Source organism: Euprymna scolopes, chromosome 38 (genome assembly GCF_053919585.1).
Source record: "Euprymna scolopes isolate OS-2025 chromosome 38, ASM5391958v1, whole genome shotgun sequence".
Taxonomy (NCBI): domain Eukaryota; kingdom Metazoa; phylum Mollusca; class Cephalopoda; order Sepiida; family Sepiolidae; genus Euprymna; species Euprymna scolopes.
Window position 1 is genome coordinate 52,209,320 of NC_136519.1, and position 22,573 is coordinate 52,231,892.

Here is a 22,573-nt window from a genome sequence, read left to right on the forward strand (position 1 = left end):
TTCAAATTTAAATTTATTTATTGTACAATTAAAAAAATCACGGAACATATATGAATAGAACGTTTCATAATTGTAACATATGAAAACCTTTTTTATTTCTGTTACTTTTTTGTTTCTCTGCATAAGTACCATGTTTTATTTATTAAATTGTTAGTTGAAAGTACAGTACTCATGCAGAGAGTGATCCGTGTTGTAATAATAACGTTAATATTTAAAAAGCCATTCTAAACATGGGAAGGGGAGGGTGTATTTTAACCTTACAATTGAATAAAAAACATATAATAAAACTAATTAAACCTGGAAATACGATTTAAAAAATAGCGCGGACAAAAAACAGTACTTTACCTACAAATCTTATATCGAAAAACAAAAAAAAACTCCAAAAGCAAGCGACAAACTTTTTTTTGCCTTATATAATAAAGAAAAAATGTGTAAATTAAAAAATTTGGAAGATAAACAAATGAATTATGTTGTTTTTTTTTTGTTTTTTTGCTTTTTACTTATCGAGTTAACAGAAAATGAAATCTTTCGTCAATTTGTGGCTGTGAAATGAATCGAACCGGAAGTTCAGTTTTATCAACAGAACAGATTCGCAGTAATGTTTTTAAAAAATATATTTATTTTATTTAATATTTTAATAATTCGCGAGGTAAATTTATTGTAATAACATAAAAACATACCTCGACTCTAAAGATGGGTTGTCTGAAAATTTCAAATAAATTGGTAACGTAGAAATATGGTTTTATTCGCTTTTAACGAACCAAATTTACATTTATATATATATATATATATATATATATATATATATATATATACGCTTTGGCAGTACATATACTAAAATTGGAAGGATACAGAGAAGATTAGCATGGAGGTTGCGCAAGGATGACACGCTCATTATTTTTTAAAACTATTTCAATGATTTAAAAACACCATTACAATGATCTAAACGTAATTTTCAATGAATAACCAAGACACAGAATAATAAAATAATGTTAAAAATACACATTGTTGGAGACCCTCTCATTTAAATATATATATATATATATATATATATATATATATATATATATATATATATATAGGTAACAGTAAATACGAAGGTCGTGCAATAAGTAATGCCCCTAACAACTTCCAGTTGTCTGTCTGATCTAGCTGAAATTTTGCATGTGCAATGATTTATATATGTACGGGTTATGTGGCAAATTACAGCCCTGAACTAATTGTGGATTATATTTTACAGGTGTTTGAATTGAGTCAGGCTGAAATGGAGCCTGTTGAATGTCGAGCAGCGATCCGGTTTTTGTATTTGAAGGGACGCACAGCACAGGAGACTTTTGATGAAATGACCTTGTAAAACGCTGGCAACGTGAATTCAAACATGGCCGGAAGTCTGTGGAAACAGCTCCCAGACCTGGTCCCCCCCTTTGCCATTGATGAGGCATCTGTCCGTCAAGTTGAGGCTGCCATTTTGGAAGATCGGCGCATTACTATGCGTCAAATAGCCCAAGATGTCAGAATTAGTACAGGGTCTGTGGAAACTATCATTCATGACCATTTGCATATGCATAAGGTATCTGCCAGATGGATTCCTAGAGTGCTCACACTATTTCAGAAGCGAGAACGCGTCGACTGCTCGAGTATGAATTTGGAGATGTGCCAAGAAGATGAGTCAAAGTTTTTCAAAAGACTTATTACACCGATTGAAACCTGGGTCAATCACTATAATCCATAGATCAAAACTCAGTCAATGCAGTGGAAGCACTTGGACTCACCACCTCCAGAGAAGGCAAGTGTGCAGCCCTCCGCTGGCAAGGTCACGCTCACAGTCTTCTGGGACCAGGACGGAGTAGTGATGACAGATTTCCTGGCAACGGGTAGCACAATTACAGGAGCCTATTATGCTTCACTTTTGAGGAAATTAAGGGAAGCTATCAAAATCAAGAGACGGGGCAAGATCAGCAAAGGTACTCTCCTCCTGCATGACAAAACTCCGATCCACAACTCGCATGTCGTCAGATCAGAAGCCCCGGGCGTGTGGTTATGAAATCTTTCCCATCCTCCCTACTCTCCTGGCCTTGCACCCTCTGACTTTCACCTCTTCCCAGCCATGAAGTTGTATTTTAAAGAAAAGCGTTTCTCAGATGATGCAGCTTTGATTTCTGAAGTCACGTCGTGGTTGGAGGACCAATCTGGGGTATTCTACAAAAACGGTCTCAGAGCTGCATCAAACGATGGGAGAAATGCATAACTCAGGGTGGTTTCTATGTAGAGAAAGACGAATCACTGTGCCAAGTTTCGTTTCTCTACTACTATGGGAAGTTTTTTTTACATAGGCATGACCACATTATCAAGGCCAAGAGGCTCCTTAAGGATAAGGGTTAAAGAGTGTACATTAGAAATTTGACAATATAGTTAGAAATCATTAGTAATGAAAATTTGGTAAATTTGATAACTTATATGGAACGGCTCATCAAGAACTTTTTTACGTTAGACTTGAACACAACCATATTGTAGTCAGCCGGAAAGCAGGAAAACGGAAGACAATTCCACAGGCGTGCAGTTCTAAGAAAGAAGCTTTGTTCATGGAATCTACGTTTAGGTTTAGGCACAGATAAAGGGTGGGGGAATTATTGATAGTGTTTACAGCTAGACGAGTGTTTCTTGTGAAAGTTTGGCGAGGGGGGACCATAGAAGCTCAGTCGAACACTTTCCATGAAAATAACGATACATCAGAGACAAACTCGCAACGTCTCTTCTGTAAGATAGAGGTTGCAAGGAAGAGAAAAGGATATCTCCTACGAGGCTACGAAGTCTATTTTGAACTCTATCAAGGCAGGCCAAGTCCTTTCTAGCAGCTCCTGCCCAGATGTGGCAACAGTATTCCATCCTTGGACGTGCCTGGCTCTGTGTGTCTGTGCCATTACTTATTGCATGGCCCTTGTATTTATATATTTCATGTAAACTAATTCACTTTTAAAATCATTAACAGATCAATATAAATTTCGGAATATATATACCAAGTATAATAGATTACATTGTGTACTATTTTTTAATTTATTTTATACAACGGCGATTAATCGAAGATTGAAAGCTTTCGTGAAAATTTAAATGCATCGAAAGTTTGTTAAATTTTTTATAATATGTATGAAACACCAATAACAAAACTGTTTAGTACGTGGAATATATAGCATTTTGTATTTTACCATTTTTTTTTTTTTTTTGCCATTGTTGGAATAGTTCGATTCGAGACAAGGGGAGGCAACTACGAAATTTACGGGATTTTTGGCGACAATTTTCCGAAATTAGAATAAAGAAATGAATAGATTAACACACCATATAGCTTTACTTTCGTGGACATTTATTAAATTAAATCAATTTTAACGAACATGTTATCTATTGGTGTATTTCTTTAGACTTATTGATAGTTTTCGTACTAAATTAAAATTAAGAAATATATAAAAACCACGAACAGTGTATTTCCAAAGTTAATTGCATGACTGTCTCTACGTCTTTATAATTTTAAAAATGAAAACTAAAGAAAGTGAAAATGTACAAGTGCAAATTAATTATACGCGTGCATGTATCTCAATATGAAGGTAATATAAACTCCATGTGTAACGTTGTCTTCATTCTCACGTTACTGCTGTGGTGTCCGTCAAGTGATCGTCCTCCCGAACATGCTCTCGTACGCCAATCACGCATTTAACTTCACATCGAACGGCATTCCCGTCTCTAACGTGATCGACTTTATATTCTTTCTTTTTCCTTACCAGTGACGTCATTTTGCATGTATTTGCGTGCGCGCGTCCGCGCTGTTACACGTTTTATACTAATTTGAATAAGTGTGTATACACAATAATCATTGCATACATTTTTGAAGATATAATGTCCATTTGCTATCCATTTGCTTCTGAGACGTATTACATTAAACCGATTATAAATCCATTATTCTTGATAAATTATTAATTCATCTTTATATCAACCTTTTTTGCTTTTCAATAAAAATCACTACAATGTTTTTCGTTCATAAATCAAATCTGCGATATTAAATCGATAGTTTTGGGAGCATAAATAGTGATAAAAACATGATAACAGTTTGTTATTCATTCCAAAAAGAAACAAATACTTGAATTTCGGATAGTTTTTTTTTTACTCTTTTTCGCCCCAACCAAGGCCTCATGCCACTGTGACGTCAGGGACAACTATTTGAGATCATGTCTAACAGGACTGTGTTGGTAGTTGAGCCGCAAGATATCTGTTCGCAGTTAAACTTTTGCATGTGAGTACCGTCAGAGGAGCAGGAATAAAAAGAATTTCCAACATCAAGCAGTTCGCGGGAACAAACTATTAGAGTAGAGAGATTTCTGTTATCAAGTGACAGTGAAGGGGTAAGATTCCGCCGCTTGTCGGGTTAGCTGATCAGATTCCATTAAATTACTTGTAAGACAGGCAAATAATGTAACATTGCGACGATATGACAGAGGTTGTAGCTAGGCATATAATGCGGGACTTATTAGGTGTGTGAATTGTTTTCGTACTCTTTTTAAGCGTGAGATATTAGTGGTAGATGCGCAGATCCAGATGTGGTAACAGTACTCAAGGCATGGCGGAATTGTAGCTTTTACAGTTATAGGATATAACTGTGCTCAGTGTCGGCAACCGAAAAATACAATTACGAAATACTTAGGACTTCTATCAGTTATGGCTGACCGAACGAGAGCATGCTACCCCCGTGAAGTAAAAGAAGGGTTCCGTTTGAAATTCCGTCTATATTTCCCAGCTCGACAGACACGTTCCCGAGTAGGACAAGATACACATGAAGACGGTCGGAGGTTATATCGACCGAAATATTGGGTAAATGACATTCATAATGAGAACAGTAATCCGATGAATCCAAATAATATGATTCAGACGAATTTCTTTCACTTTAGACATTCAATTTGTACCCTAACACGTCTCTCGTATCATTTAGGCAAATCGTTTGCAACATTGGAAACAAACTGCCTAATCAATCTGTTTAAACTATTTGTGGTGTATTTTCGTTATGGTCTCAAGCGTATCAATTACTATGGTAATCAGCTTGACTTTTTCATATTTTCATAGGTTAATAATTCCCACTTTAGATCTTGCTATTTATTCTTTTTTTCGTGTTCTTTCTCTTGCACTGTGATATCGAAAGGGTAGTCTATGTCAAAAATTTATTAAGTTCTCATTTTTATTTGTAAATTTATGTCAAGTTCCAAATGTTTAAGGATCGTAATAGTTTGCATGTGCATGACTCACAAGAATGTTTGACACGTCCAAACAAAGACCTTCTCATTTATTGGGAGATAGAAAGGAAATCCTGAAAAGAATAAATAAAACCAATGAGTCTTATTTAAAATTAAAAAAAAAAGTTCATATTAAAGCTATCGCAAAATATTCAACCACAGAATTAGCCTGATGATTTTTTCGCGAATGAAACATAAATGTTACTGTGTAGCCCACATGCTATAAATATATTTTCATTCTTATTTCATTCTCCATCAAACGAAATTCTCAAGTATCAAGAGGCTGACACCTGATCTCCATATGAGATGCATAAATATTCGTCTATTCTATTATGGGTCTCTTTTATCTCTCAATCATTGAGTCCCTTTTTACTTGCCTCCCCACAAGGGCAGAGTTAGACACCAAGATCGGTTTTTAATGTGAGGGAAAGAACAAAAATAAAAATTGTCTCAGTCGTGAATGATTTCTCATCCACTAACCAAGAACAAAAACTTGAAGTATCATGCTGTGTGTTGTTAAAGTTTATGATGTATTTTATCTGTATCAGATCAGATACTACACTTTGATCTTGGCCACAGGAAAGTTACTATTTACAAAGCCTCCCGACGGGACAGAGTTATACACCAGGGTCGTTTTTTAACATGGAGTAAAGGAACAAAAATTAAAAATTGACTCAGTCGTGAAGGACTACTCCTCACCTCAGAGAGAGAGAACAAAAATTTAAGTGCATCATCTCAAGAATAGATACTACACTTTGATCTTGGCCCGAAGAAAGTTATTAATCAGTTACCTACGGCATAGTACATCTTTCTTTTGTTTTTATTCAATAATTTTTTTGTGTGTCTTACTTAATCTTAGTTCAAGAATTAATCTTGTCTGGTGGAGTATTCATCTCAGTTTCATTACTATAGGCAAAAATCATTTAGAAAAGTACAGCAACCATCATAAACACCAGTCCAGGTAGGCTGTTTCGAGAGGATCTTATCTGACTTCGAATACTTCGTTATTTTGAATATTTAGTCAGGTTTTACTTGTAGGGGAAAGTCTCCTCAGACCAGATTGTCTTGACAAACCCCTTATCTCTAGTAGGCATCCAAACTCTGTCCTTATATATTTTTATATGTATCTGTATGTTTTTAAATTCACGAAAAATTGAAAGTGGATCTTAGGTTTAACTTCGGCAGCTGCGTAATTCACGCGTCACTTTTGTCTTTTTGTATTCCAGGTGCGATATTTCATTAGAAAGAGGGAACAATTATTGTTTTCTGGATCAAAATTGATTACATCTGACACTTATTGTTGGCAAGTTTTTGATCTTGAAGTACTATTTTTTACTCCATACATCAAGTGGCTTCCTCCCTTACCGGGTGCAATATTTTTATTTAAATCTTTTTTTGTGTGTGTTTAAATCTCAGTTAAAGAATACAACGTTTGACGAGAACACTTTTAAATGAATTATAATATTAAGAATATTTAAATATCAAAATAGAATGACAAATTATTTAAATCATGAAACAAATATTTTGGAAAATATAATTCCAGTTATATGTCTTCGAAGTCTGACTGGTTTTCTAATAGGCCAATCAGGTGTAGAATGGCTTGTATTGCAAAAACATTGGCGTTGATATGCCGTATAGCCCAAGTTCTTAATATATGTGGACAAATTGTTTGCGATATATATTGTGCTTTTACGTTAAATAACTTGCAAAACTTGTTGCGATGCCATAACACAAACAAACGAAAGTAGAAATAAATGGTGTCTTAGACTTCAATGTCGGTTATCATTTATTTAAAGCATTTTTTCTTTCTTTTTCCTTCCTGAACAAAGGATTTCTAAACCAGTCTTTTACTCGGCCATTCTACGCTACCAAATTGTTTAGCGTCAAATCTTCATTCTGACATGTTTCACGAAAACCGTACACGCGAGTCGCATTTATTCGCTATCAAAACGTCTTTTCGTATTTTGTTTACAATTCCGTCTTTTGTACGCGCTCGGCAATTACGACCTTTCACGGCGTATCAGCGACGGCCATGCTAACGGATGGCAAAATGTTCACGAAGCGGACAAGGCAAGTATAAAATATGGCTAGGGTCTACACCGAAACGAAATCTCTTGCAAATGTCGGATGATACATTCGATTGTTCGTCTTTTGTTGCCGGTCAGACCAACACGTTCAGGTTGAAAACTAATATGTTATCGCGCAGCGCAGCCATTTTAAATAGGGCAAATGATGTTGGAATTGTCTGTCAACTTTTCCGTTTTTCTTCTTTTTCTTCTTTATCGCCTTCTTGTTTTACTGTTTCTTTGTCTTCCCAATCGGGTTTTTATTATTATTATTATTATTATTATTATTATTATTATTATTATTATTATTATTATTATTATTAATGTTGTTATGCTTATTATTATTGTTGTTCTTGTTGTTGTTCTTGCTGTTGTTAATATTATTATTATTAACATCATTATTATTAACATTTTATTATTATTAATATTATTATTGTTGTTGTTGTTGTTATTATTATTATGATTAACATTATTGTTTTTATTATCAGTATTATTATTATTAAAATTATTATTATTAACATTTTTATTATTAACATTTTTATTATTAACATTTTTATTATTATTATTATTATTATTATTATTATTATAATTATTATTATATAAAGTTCGGTATATGTATATATAAAGTTTAATATATGTACATGTTTAACTGATCATTTTAAATTTTAGACCACAGCTAGAAAGTGTAAGGGGTGATAATGCAATATACATTCAGTTTAAATTTATTGTATTCAAATAGTTTCATACAAAGAGAGGAAAGAAATAAATAAATCGCTTCGGGAAATTTTAAACAAATCTGATTCTTGTGAACTTTTACCAATAGTTACCAGCCATTAATTAATAATTAATGAAGATCCAGATTATTTAGAGTGTTTTTAACGTTTTTTAGTTGCAATAATATGAACACAACCATGGAAATCGAAATCGAACAGATTTGCATTTGGATTTGCATTGAATTAACAATTCATGCATTTTTAATTAACTTAGAATATACATCGAATAATGAATTCTAATCAAAACTCAAATGAGGATAGCAGACATGGTAGTTAGTATTATTATATCATGATTTAAAACTTATTACTCTACAAGAAGTGAAAAAAAAACTGTTCTGGTATTTCATTTTATAATTTAATTTATTTAATCACTATATAATTTTATCTTTTCCTGTGACGTAATACTGCTTATATATATATATATATATATATATATATGATGGACTCTCCCGTCGATTTCGACGTATGAGGTTCGGACAACCCATATTTCTAAAACTCATTTATGTTTTTGCCTCTGATGACTTTTTAGTCCAGCAAGGGACTTGCAGACAAGGCCACAAATAGAACATGAATGTGGATTTAATACTGCAGATATTGGTGCGGCTGGTAGTCGTTTTGCTCTTACTCTGTTTTCTTTCAGTTGTCTTAAGCTTTCAGATTGAAACCTCTGGAGACCTTCAAAACACCTTGATCTCCATCCTTTTCTGTCATTCACCTCATCTTCAAGACTCCTGTATGGTATGTTCACTGCAGACAAGTTACTCTTCAACTTGTCCTTGTACCTAAGTCAAGGACGTCCGACAATTCTTTTACCACCCTCAAATTGACTGTACATCGCAATTTTTAGAATTCTGTCATCGGGTATCCTCAATACATGACTAGCCCACCGCAATTGCGATTGAATAAGGAATAATTCAATGCCATATATATATATATATATATATATATATATATATATATATATATATATATATATATATATATATATATATATACATGCAGTAGCGTCCAAAACTAAGGGACAACAATTTAAAACTTAATATTTGTTAAAAATAACTGCAGTGAAAAGCTGACATCTTGAAAACTGATACTCGTTATCATCCATAATAGTATACTAAAATTTGAAACATTTGCAAAGGATAGGAAAAGAATTATAACAATTATTTATTAATTTAAAAAAGGGTACGCCCAAAAGTAAGGGACAAAATCGGGAAAAACAATGTAAACAGTATGCTATATTCCAATTTTTAATTTCCTCTAAAGAATAAGCCTTACTTAGTTATTTGTAAACGTTGCATCAGCCGGCACCATGACGAAACTTTATTGATATATACATATATATATATATATATATATATAATTTTTATTTATATAGAAAATATTATACAGTCGCTACACAAACCAGACTAATGTTTCAGACAAGTGGTCGGTCAGAACTAACACGTCTTTGTCAGACGACTTAATACCACAGGAGAAGTCTGTTCTTCAAATTTAAGAATTGAAATATTTTTTAATTAAAACGAGCAGAGAAAGTTGGTGAAGGTCCAATGACATTTTAGACACCATACATTGAAATCGACAGCAGAATAAAACGGCGAAGCTTAAGAGAAAAAAAAGTAAAAGAAAAATGAAAAGAAGAACGAAAAAAGAAAGGAGGTAAGTGTGGTTATAGCGCCATAAGATGTGAAAGCGGGATAAACGTAGCTGAGTTATCTATGAAAGAGATTGTGTCGAAACAAGTAATCGATGATTTTGTTAGTTTTTCCTTTTGAAACCGACTTTGAATTATGAAATCATTTTTACTCACTATATATATATATATATATATAGAGAGAGAGAGAGAGAGTAAAATGATATATATATATATAGAGAGAGAGAGTAAAATGATATATATATATATAGAGAGAGAGAGAGAGAGAGAGTAAAATGATATATATATATATATATATATATATATATATATATATATATATATATATATATATATATATATATATATACACGCATTGGGACGATTTCCATATTTAACATAAAGGACTTCATTAAAATGATTTTGGCATTTCAAATCACCATCTAGTGGTTCCAGAATCTGAAAATAACAGCCAAGATGATAACGCTAATCCGAATAATGCAAATAATTTAAATGATGGATGGTTTCCTCAAAAATTATAAAACATGTTTTTTAGCTTATTTCCTTAAATTCATACCTAGCAAAAAACTTCTTTAGACGTAAAATAGATTTAAACACGCGCAGAACTGATATTGAAAAATTATTACGTTAGTAATGTTTACTCCATCAACTCTTTTTGATTAACTAATCCCTTATTTCTGTCTTGTGGCGCACCTTTTGCTATGATCACAGCGTAGTATATTTGTATGTACGTATTTTCACATCATAATAGTTCTGACGCTTGGCACTGTCCGCCATAACATAACAGGATTTGTTGCTATAAAAAATGGTATTAATAGAAGAAAAACATAAACAAAGCTAGTTTGGAATTTGGTTTAGTAAAAACCGATGTGGTGTTCGTGACAAACAAGATTGCCCGCTCTACCTGATGTAAGAGATAGTAAGACAAGAGAAATCAGAAATCAGAGTTATCCTGTTACGTGAAGTCAAGGAGACGAGTTGTGACTTAGCCAGACACTGGGTTAGTAGAAAGAGCAGGAGTTGTCTCTGTGGTCCGATTGAAGGATCTACAGACCAAATAAGGAAAATGGAAGGGAAAACTTTTAGAGCTGCAAACTCCGAGACGTGGAGAGTTTGGGAATAGACATTTGGCAATATAATGTCGGCGTTCAGTGTTCCATTCGGAAGAAGATGTCTTCATTTCAGGTGTCTGCTGCCAGAGGAGAGGAAGACAATAAATAAAGGATGTGGCCTGACAAACAAGGGTGTAATGCTTCATGGTTAAACACTGTCCGTTCTGTCCCGAATGTCGTGAATATGTGAAAATACCTACATACACATAGAAAGACTATTAAATATATACGTAGCAGATCGAAACGTCCACACACGCCATAAACAAAGAAAAGTAACTGTCCTTCTGGCCACGAGACGGCACACGAGCATCGATACCAGAAACAGTACACCTGATATACACTAGACATACCTGGCAATAAAACATTTCTATTTACGCGTGAATACAAAAGTTATAGACTTTTGACTTAGTATGAGTGCGTTATCACAAATTGATGGTTGATTATGGTTAAATGTGTGCTCATATAGTATTACACACTAATCTGTATTGAGAAGTATTAATCTTTAATTTTGTATTGAACGCATACCATGATACGCTGCACCTTATAATAACAAAGGTCTATATTAAGTCTCAGCCCAATTTTTCTAGTAATTGATGAAAAAAATGGAATAAATAGACAGACAAGCTATATATATATATATATATATATATATAATTTTCTTAAAAATATATATTTAAAAAAATGTCAATAATAGAATCTATGCAAATATATGAACGTAAAAACTAAACAGTAAATTCTCTATGGCCTCATAGCGTACTGGATTAGGTAAGATTATTAAATACCCACAAACACTGGTTTCATCCTTTCAGGAATCATCAGTGCAGGGTGTTATGATAACCACCAGTCGCTAGAATCGAACCCGGCGACAGAACCCATCACTGTCTTCATTAGTAAGGATCTAATACATTCGGCTACCGTAAACCGCAAGAAATGCTGTTGAATTTTAACAGTTATTTTTTAAATGCTTTTTAACCTCTCTTAAAGGATCTGACATAATTATTTACTATAATAATCATTAAATACACACAGAAAATAATTTTTCATCCTTTCGGTAATCATCAGTGCAGATTGTCAAATGTCAAGTGAAAGTGTCTGTGTGTGTATATGTGTATGTGTCTGTGTACATTTCCCTACGCAATAAATCTGTCAATTTTAAGTCTACAGACTCGAAATTTGATATACAGAGTACTGAGGTTTGGGAAAATCGAAGAGATCGGTTTGCGGCCAGAAATTTGGCTATTAATGGACCAAAGTTACAACAATTTGACCTTTGAGAACTCTACAAAACTCCTCCGACAATTTTGTGTCGAAACACTTTAAATTTTAGATATAGGTTCATTGGACATGTTAGATTTTTTAAAGGTCAAATCGTTGAAATTTTACCCCTTAATAGATAAATTTCTGTCCGAAAACGGATCACAAAGATTTTCGCAAATCTCAGTACCCTGTATATAAAATTTCGAGTCTGTAGACTTAAAATTGACAGAATTATTGCTGTACACACATAGACACACAGACACACAGACACACACATACACAGACGCACAGATACACACACAGATACACAGACACGTTCACTTTATAGATATACTAGCATGGGTGCCCGGCGTTGCCCGGGTATTTGGAGGTGTATGTTGAGCAAAAAAAAAGCTGTCAATTTTTTAAAACTTTGACCCCTTTTATGACCCCTATAAATTTATTGTTTTGGGCTCTAATCAAGTTACATCCATGTCCAAGGAACCTATATCTAAAATTCAAGTGTGTAGACCGAAAATTGTTGGACGAATTTGGTAGAGTTCTCAAAGATCAAATCGTTGAACTTTTACCCTTAATCGCCTAATTTCTGACTATAAACCGATCACATCGATTTTCCCAGTACGCTGTATATCAAATTCCGAGTCTGTAGACTAAAAATTGACAGAGTTATTGCGTAGGGAAATGTACACAGACACACACACACAGAGACAGACACATACAGACACGTTCACTTTTAAAGATATATATAGAGATGTTTTATTTATTAGTAGAAAGGTTCTTATAATTCTTATTAATTGATAAGACGTGTTATTTTACTTGGTAACTATGAAAATTGTTAAAAGCTTATTCAGCCTTTTCTAGGTCCCTATATTATCGTAGATATAGACCAGAGGGGTGTTCTTCTTCTTACTGACATGGAACTCCTAATTTATGGAGCTGCTATCTTACTTCACCTAGAATAATCGTAGATTCAGTTATAAAACAGTCATCTGCCTCAAAAAATGAGTAGGGATGATAAAACTTTGCTATGGTAAGATGGGGAAAAAACCGGCCCACTCATCTGCGAATGTGGAGGGTCCATCATATGATGCAGCACGGTCTGTGCTGCCCTCTGTTCTCCATTCAACGTGATTTGAATGCTTCTTGCACGGTTCAATGATATCGCAAAAGAACTGTGAAGAGCGGTGAATGACTGCCGCATTCCCACACAGTTTGAAGAAATAAAAAAGAAGTAGAAGAGGAAAAGTAAATGAAAAGCAAGTAGAAGTAGAAGAAACGAAAAAAGTATGTGAATTAGAAGAGAAAGAAAAAATAGGGGGCTAACCGCAGGGGAAGACAACATAAAAGAAAACAATTAATAAAACGAAGACAACAATAAATTAGAAGTTGAAGAGAACAAAAAAGAAGATATTGAAAAAAAAGACAAAAAGAAGATATTGAAAAAAAGACAAAAAAGAAGATATAGAAAAAGAAGACAAAAAAGAAGATATAGAAAAAGAAGACAAAAAAGAAGATATAGAAAAGAAAGACAAAAAAGAAGATGTAGAAAAAGAAGACAAAAAGAAGATATTGAGAAAAAGACAAAAAAGAAGATATAGAAAAAGAAGACAAAAAAGAAGATATAGAAAAAGAAGACAAAAAAGAAGATATAGAAAAGAAAGACAAAAAAGATGTAGAAAAAGAAGACAAAAAGAAGATATTGAAAAGAAAGACAAAAAAGATGTAGAAAAAGAAGACAAAAAAGAAGATATAGAAAAGAAAGCCAAAAAAGAAGATGTAGAAAAAGAAGACAAAAAGAAGATATTGAGAAAAAGACAAAAAAGAAGATATAGAAAAAGAAGACAAAAAAGAAGATATAGAAAAGAAAGACAAAAAAGATGTAGAAAAAGAAGACAAAAAGAAGATATTGAAAAAAAAGACAAAAAGAAGATATAGAAAAAGAAGACAAAAAAGAAGATATAGAAAAAGAAGACAAAAAAGAAGATATAGAAAAAGAAGACAAAAAGAAGATATTGAAAAAAAGACAAAAAAGAAGATATAGAAAAAGAAGACAAAAAAGAAGATGTAGAAAAAGAAGACAAAAAAGAAGATATAGAAAAAGAAGACAAAAAAGAAGATGTAGAAAAAGAAGACAAAAAGAAGATATTGAAAAAAAGACAAAAAAGAAGATATAGAAAAAGAAGACAAAAAAGAAGATGTAGAAAAAGAAGACAAAAAAGAAGATATAGAAAAAGAAGACAAAAAAGAAGATATAGAAAAAGAAGACAAAAAGAAGATATTGAAAAAAAGACAAAAAAGAAGATATAGAAAAAGAAGACAAAAAAGAAGATATAGAAAAAGAAGACAAAAAAGAAGATATAGAAAAGAAAGACAAAAAAGAAGATGTAGAAAAAGAAGACAAAAAGAAGATATTGAAAAAAAAGACAAAAAGAAGATATAGAAAAAGAAGACAAAAAAGTAGATATAGAAAAAGAAGACAAAAAAGTAGATATAGAAAAAGAAGACAAAAAAGAAGAGGCAACAGAAGATGTACTAAAACTAAGAAAAGAAAAAGATGAAGAAGAAAACGACAACGACAAACACGAGAAAAATTGAATAACTTACATATTAATACTGCACTAACTCTAACGTACGTAAGTACTTGTGTCACGGTTTCCAGATTATAAATTATTCGATCGGGAGCTCCTATTTAATCAAAATTAGGATCAGACGTGATAACATACTACGAACATAAAATAAGTATTTAGATATACTAATTTAATGTTCGTAGTATGTTATGACATTATATCTTGCCTTTTTAGTATCCGATCATTGCAGATGCAATATAAAAATAGAAAACATTTTTAAATGATATCGCTTTTAGGCCGTACCTGAAACTAAAATATATATTTTTGAACTTCTAGTAAGGATCCAAGGGTAGTATCTGTCTGTCTAAACTGATATAATGACATTCGCTCCGGGTGTCTATTCAATGAAAATATGTCACCCACTTGTATAGGAATATTGGAGATAAACCTTTATAACGAGATATATTCTGACACTACATTAACGAAATTATTTAGATAAATACTTTGACAGTTTTAACAACATGGCTACAATAATATCGCTGGATCTTCATCTGCGGGAAACGTCCAGAGAATACCCAGCACCAATCTATTATATATGAAAGGTGCCGTTGTAGAATTTTTACAGATCCCGCTAGTAAGAAGAAATAGAAGAAAAAGAAGAGAAAGAAGAAGAAAAGGAATGGGGATTAAAATGAAGCGGAAAACCAAGAAAAAAAGGTGAAACAAAAAGTAAGTAAAAACAAAGATTATTCATTTTCTTTGTTAAATTGAAAATAATATTTTACGCGTTAAAATATTTTCCCACCTGACACACTATATGACAAAGTTTAATCCATAATATAAGTCTCATCTGTCTGTCTGTATGTATGTATGTATGTATGTGTGTATGTATGTATGTATGTGTGTATGTATGTATGTATGTATTTATGTATGTATGTACGTCTAAAACTTTCGGCAGAGGTGGTGGATTTTCACGAAATCGGTATCATTTTGAAGCTCGACCCTTCGGACGACAAATTTGACTTAAATCATTTCCTTCACCCTCAACTAAACACGGTTCTACAGGTAGAGGTCGCTTTTGTCGCCGTTATTTTCGAAAGTCATTCCCTCTTTTCGATTGTCTAGCCTTAATATAAACCTACGTGACTTCCGGTTTGGCGATGGGCGAAAGAGGAAACACGTCACGTTTTATTTTCACGTTCTTTTCCTCCTTGGCGGTACGGGTTCGAGCCTGCCTGTCTTCTACCACTTGTTTTTTGCTAGACACACATCTCCAAACACCAGGACAACGCTGGGCACCCAGGCTAGTCTATTATATAAATCTCACCGGACAGGTATGTATGCGTGTATGTATGTATGCATGTATGCATGCATGTATGTATGTATGTATGTATGTATGTATGTATGACTAAAACTTTCCACAGAGGCGATAGATTTTCACGAGATTGGTAGCATTTTGAAGCTCGACCCTTTGGACGACAAATATCGAAAACTTGGCTAAATACATTAATTCCTTCAACCTCAACTGGGCACTTTTCTACAAGGTGATGGGTTGGGACCTACCTGCCTACTAACACTTTGGGGGGGGCTCAATATACAGCTTCAAACACCAGGGCAACGCCGGACACCCAGGGTAGTATAAAATAACTGACACAAGAAATCAAAAGATAAATGAACATTCCTTTCTCTACTTTTATGTATTTTTACAGAAGTAGTTGGTAAGTTGGTTGTTTTTGTTTTACGGCATATCTACCCTTTTAGGTTATTTAATGCCGAATCAAGTGATTTTGAAGAACGATTTTTTAATAGAGTGTATTTGTTTTGTTTTTTTTAAGTCGGTTTCTATTTAACCCATAGTTGGGACCCTAACAGGTACTACCACTCCGGGTCAGAGTGGACCTGGGAGCAATGACAATTAAAGGGTGGCTCCACACTCCCCAAAGCCCACAAGCTGTGGCCTCACAATCGGATATAGTTTAAGGTCATATCCAGGATCGCTAGTAAGTAGCGTTACTGCTAGTGTTATTGAAAAAGACTAGAAAAAGAATAGTTTTCAAGGATTCCATATTATAACTTTAATGCACCAGAACGGATAATAACAAAATTGGTATTGTACATTATGACCATTATAAACATGAATCCTGATGCATGTGTACTGATTGTGCGTGTAACAAGCGGCAGGTCTCTCATAAGAAAAACATGAAAGGATTTTATTTCTTTATAGATTGTTATCCTCATCTTCATAGTTGTTGTTTCACCATGTTTCAGCCAACTCATCCTCTGAGCTTCTTCGGGTGATTTACCGGGATAAGAATGCTGCCTCGTACCTGAATCCCCTGTAATTATTACCTTCCATACTTGTTGTTAAACCACGTTTTGGCCAACTACACCTCCGGCCTATTTTGGGTAGAATTAAAACACTTATCAATATCATCAGTAACCCAACGGCCCTATCCATTGCGCCACGGACCCGAAAATAAAAATTATATATATATAATTTTTATATATTGAAATTCAAAATGGCGTAATGGAAACATATTATAAGGTATTTACAGCTTCTCTTCCAAATTTTCGGGTTTGAATCACGTCAAAATGCAATTTATTTCCTTTTGACGGATTGATTTTAGCTATTTCTTCTGATGAGTTGAAGGCATAATAGATTCACTGATAGATATAATAATTAAGTTATCGATTTTGCACAACGATACGGCCAAGAATTGTAAATGTCAACTGAATTAATGGAATAAATTATAAGATGGTCAACACCATAGATATTGGAATATAGTATTTTGTAATTTATTCACTATATTGTTCTGTAATTACATTGAGCTTCTTAAATAAGGAATGGCATTTATATATCTATAAAAGTGAAAGTGTTTAGCTGTCTTTCTGTTTATCTGTCTGTCTGTGTACATTTCCCTACAAAATATCTCTGTCAATTTTCAGTCCACAGACTCAAGATTTGATATACAGGGTACTGAGATTTGGAAAATCTTTGTAATCGGTTTTCGGCAAGAAATTTGGCTGTTACGGGGTCAAAGTTCAACAATTTGACCTTTGTAGAACTCTTCCAAACTCCTCCGCCACTCTTGGGCCTAACACTTGAAATATTAGATATAGGTTCCTCGGACATGGATCTTGATTTGAGTCCAAAATAATAAATGTTAAGGGGTTATAATAGGCGTCAAAGTTAAAAAAAAAATTGACCTCTGCGGTCTCTACCAAATTACTCAGATAATTTCTGGTCAAAACATTTGAAATTTGACAAAGATAGAACAAGCTTTTTAATCGGTTTGAGTCGAAAATTTGAGCTACAAATATATAAATCTATGTATGTATGATTGCATGTCTGCCGAAAACGGATTTTTACAAGATCAGTATCGTTTTTAAGCGCGACCTTTCAGACGACAAATATCGAAAAATTTGCTAAAAACATTAATATTTTCACTTTCAACTGGGCACTTTTCTACAGGGAGGGGTCACTTTTATCGCCGATATTTTCGAAATCCATCCTCTCCTTTCGATTTACTTGCCTTTATTAAAACCTAGGTAATTTCCGGTTGGGCGGTGGTCGTAACAGCAAAGACGTCAGTTTTTCCCCCGTTCTTTTCCTACTTTACGGTATGGGTTCGAGCCTTCCTTCTTAATACTACTTTCTCTTTTTGCTCAACATACACCTAAAAACACCCGGGCAACGCCGGGCACCCATGCAAGAATATTATAAAATATATTTCCACAGAAATATATATATATATATATATATATATATATATATATATATATATATATATATATATATATGATTTCATCCTCTAGATATTGTTTGGTCTCTATTTTATTGAAATCTTTCCATAAAATACAAGGACGCCACTTGATGGAAGAAGCTTCAAAAAGAAAAAATATACGTCAAAGTCTAAAACTAGCCAACAATATGTGCTAGATGCATTGATCACAAGCCAGAAAACTGTATTTTTTTTCCTTTTTGTTAGAAACATTGTTTAAAGAAAAAGTAGATCTCGCAATGCAACACTTTGTGACGAAAATGAACTTGATAAATTGATTAAGCTTTTAATGACCTCATTCTTTTGATGTCTTGACCCTAAAGGACTTGTTTTTGTTTTTATTATTGTAAACTCGTGGTAGGTGGAGCATTATGAATTGTTGAATTTTTCCTTTTTTCCAGATAGGCTAGTGCTCTTACAGGACTTAAACAGCTGGCAGGTTTCGGGGAGACTCGCGTACCTTTTTAGGCGACAGACTCCATGTCTCTGAATCGGTGGGTCACTTGTAGAGTACTAGGTCAACTCGCTTCACTAACCTTATTGGACGCTCCAGGTTTAGAGTCCGTTGGGGGAAAGCATGCCACACCCAGTGGTACCCCATTGCTGAGAGTAGCCCTCTTGCCCCCACTGTCCATTGCGGGGGTTGTCACATCCAGTGGAACCGCAGTGCCCGTTATGGCGGGGGTGTCACACCTATTGGCACCCTATGTCCGTGTCTGTTAGGAGTTGGGGTATCACACCCGTAGGCTCCCCAAAGTCCGTTAAAGAATTTACCACTTCAGGTGGTGGCGTAGGTTCGGTTAGCACGCTTATAGATCATGTTGCTGGAGCAGCGTATATCACGCTCAGTGGCATACATATTCTGGGAGGACCGTTTGCACCGACAGGAGGCATAGCTGTTTTGGGCTATTAGTGAGGAGAGAAGACCAGCTATAACGTCCTGATCGCTGGCAAATAAAAAGATGAAGAAATACAAAGAAAGGTGAAATCCCTGGAACGAATAAGATCGGATGAGTGCTCCTCGAGTCGTTCGTAAAATCGGCAAAAGAAGGGTTGTCCATCCCTCGTGACATAAGATTTATCACTTCCGATTTTATTTTCGTTCTCTCACTCTCTCCGCTGTCACGTCACCTCGCACCACAGCTTGGTCATGTGCATATGTTAGATGTCGCTGCTGCTACGTACCTGTCTATGCCTTCAATACAGCACGAGTGCCACATAAAAAAACACACACTTTTATAAAAGATAAATTACCGGTTAAACAAATTTCTCACTGGTTTATCGTCAATCTTGTATTATATTGGCATAATTTCTATTTTATTTTTAATTGAAGTAAGATTCTAATCGAAGTTTCGATTTGATGTTTTCGTCCTTGTACTGCTTATTGAAGAGATGAGTAAAATATAATGGGGAAATTTCTTAGAAATAACTATGTTTTTAATTTATTTTGGTAACTTGGTATTGAGACTGTGAACAAGATGTAGTATATGTTCTAGTGTTTTAGTTTATCTATTCTGTCATCAATCAGTGAAAGTGCTACATGACTGAGTTATTTTTTCAATTTTCAATCTTGAGTATCCTAAATGAGGCTGTATTTTTCCTATATCAAAAATCGACCTTGTGTCTAACTCATCCCTCATGAGGAAACAAGTAAATAGAAACATCACGTATACTCACACCGATAAAGGGAAGCTGTTTGTCGTATTTAAATATAAAAAAATACGACGCTGTGGTTACTTGGGAGAGGGACCGCGTACTTCGATTGAGCCATTCATTTACAGTTTTTACCTTCTTGAATATGAGTGATAAATAATTGAACACTTAAGTCGCCAATGAACTTTTCCTAACACATAATTATAGCCCATTCGTAGCTTGCTGTCCGCTTAAACACATAACTCGCTAGTTCACATGACTCGCTGAATATGTCTACCTTAGTTTTCCAGAATGCATGCTGTAATCAGCGAGCGCTCGTTCACAAAAGATTAATACTTCTAATGTCATTTTTAAGCATTTCCACCTGTAGCACAGCATTGGATCGGCCCCCGGGAAAGGTCACCATTATCGTGTCCAAGCGCATATGATCTTTGCATGTTCGTTTCTTTCTGACTCGCTTCAATCCCTGCAGTTTAATAATTCGATAACGTTTATATATATTTCGTAACCAGTATTTATATTAATCCAACAATTCCCACGATTTTCTCTCACTTTTTTCATGTTTATATATCCTTTTGCTGCTTCTCCTTCACGCTACTTAAGAAGGACAGTGCTTGGAAATGACCTTCGTATGCCACGCCGATTCCAGTGAAGAATAAATAGCAAACAATATGTAAAAATATAATTTATACAAGTTTGATTATTTCAGCAACTATTCTAATTTATAATGCTGTGTGCACAATCTTTCAGCCGATGTAACCTTCGACTTTCTTTAGGTACATCTTGTCGGACTCTATATGAAATTTGTACAAAATTATTTAACAAATTCATGATTATCGTCTGTTCTCGTTCTTATCAGATACTAGCTTGGGTTCCAGGCGTAGCCCGAGTGTTTGGAGATGTGTGTTGAGCAAAAAAAAAAAAACAGTGGTAGTAGGCAGGAAGGGAGAAAAGAAGGTGAACAGCAAAACAAAACAAAAAAAACGTGACGTCTTTGCCGTTGTGTTCATCGCCAAGCTGGAAGTGGCGAACGTTTATGATTTTCGAAAATATCGGCAAAAACGCGACCACTCGCTGTAGAAAAGTGATCAGTTTAAGGTGAAGAAATTAATGTTTATTTGCCAATTTTTCTATATTTGTCGTCCGAGGGATCGAGCTTCAAAACGATACCAATTCCCTGAAAACCCGTCGCGTTTGTCAAAACTTTTAGGCAGACAAACAAACGTACATACATACGAACATACAAATATACATACATTTAAACAGACAGGTGAGATTTATATTATAGATAACAGGATAAAAGTCTTAAGTAATTCGTAATACTATTTTTAGTATCGTAATTACTGAGGTTCGCGCCGTCAACCATCAGGATCGAAACGAAAACAAAACTACCAATTGTATCAATAAATACGAAGGTAAGTACTTTCGAGCTTCAAAGTATATTAAACGCTTCGCGTGTATGATAGTCTCTTTTAAGCAAAAAATAAACTCGTATATACATTAATTGTAGTCCTGAAAATTTATTAAAAAGGAGGAATATTATTTTATTGTTAAAATTACGTGTAATTAGTATATCAATCAGTGAATCTATTTTGCCCTTAACTCATTAGAAGAAAAAGCAATCAATTAATCAAAAGGAGATAAAACGCACTTCATCTCTTTTTTACGAATTGATCGTTGTTATTTCTTCTGATTAGTTCAGGGCGAAATAGATTCACTGATTGATATAAACATTAAGTGATTGATTGTGTGCTACGAAACACGTAGTGTCAAGAATTGTAAATTTCAACTGAGTTTAAGGAATAAAATTGTAATATAGTTAATATCATAAACTTTGGAATATAGACTTTAGTCTTTCATTCATTATATTGTTCTGTAATTACATTGAGCTTCTTAAATAAGGATTGGTACATATTATAAGGAAATAAAGTATATTTCCACAGAAATATATATATATATATATATATATATCACTTTTCCTTTTTATTTTTTTTAACTCAAATATTTCGTATAGAAATTTTTTTTTATTTACTTTGAATGAAAAGTAAATAAAAAAAATTCCAATATATATTAAGTTTAAAATGTTGATTTTGTTGTGGAAAATTTTTAATCTCAAAATATTTTATATAAAATACTTGATAAAAAATGTCGTTGAATATTGTAGTGAAATTTATAGTTTCAATTTCTTTTGCACGTTCCTGTTGGTAAGTCAAGATTAGGTTTAAGCTTGAATTTTACAATTAGCTAGTGTAAGGTAGCAAGTCGTAGAAAAGATTACTCTTTGAAAAGTGGGTGGAGTTTGAAAAAGAAAGTAAAGAAATCAAGTAACTTCTATCTCCTTTAACTTGTCAACACCGACGAGAACAGACACAGGCGGCGGCGGCGGCGGCGGCGGTGTCGGACAGTCCAACAGCAAAGCAGGATGGTGGGAACAGATGGAAA

General features: G+C 33.9%; 1 pseudogene; it reads left to right on the forward strand.

Moving 5' to 3' along the window:
- Positions 1–812: 812 nt before the first annotated feature.
- LOC145263490 (U6 spliceosomal RNA) lies at positions 813–913 on the forward strand (annotated as a pseudogene).
- The last annotated feature ends 21,660 nt before the right edge of the window (positions 914–22,573 follow it).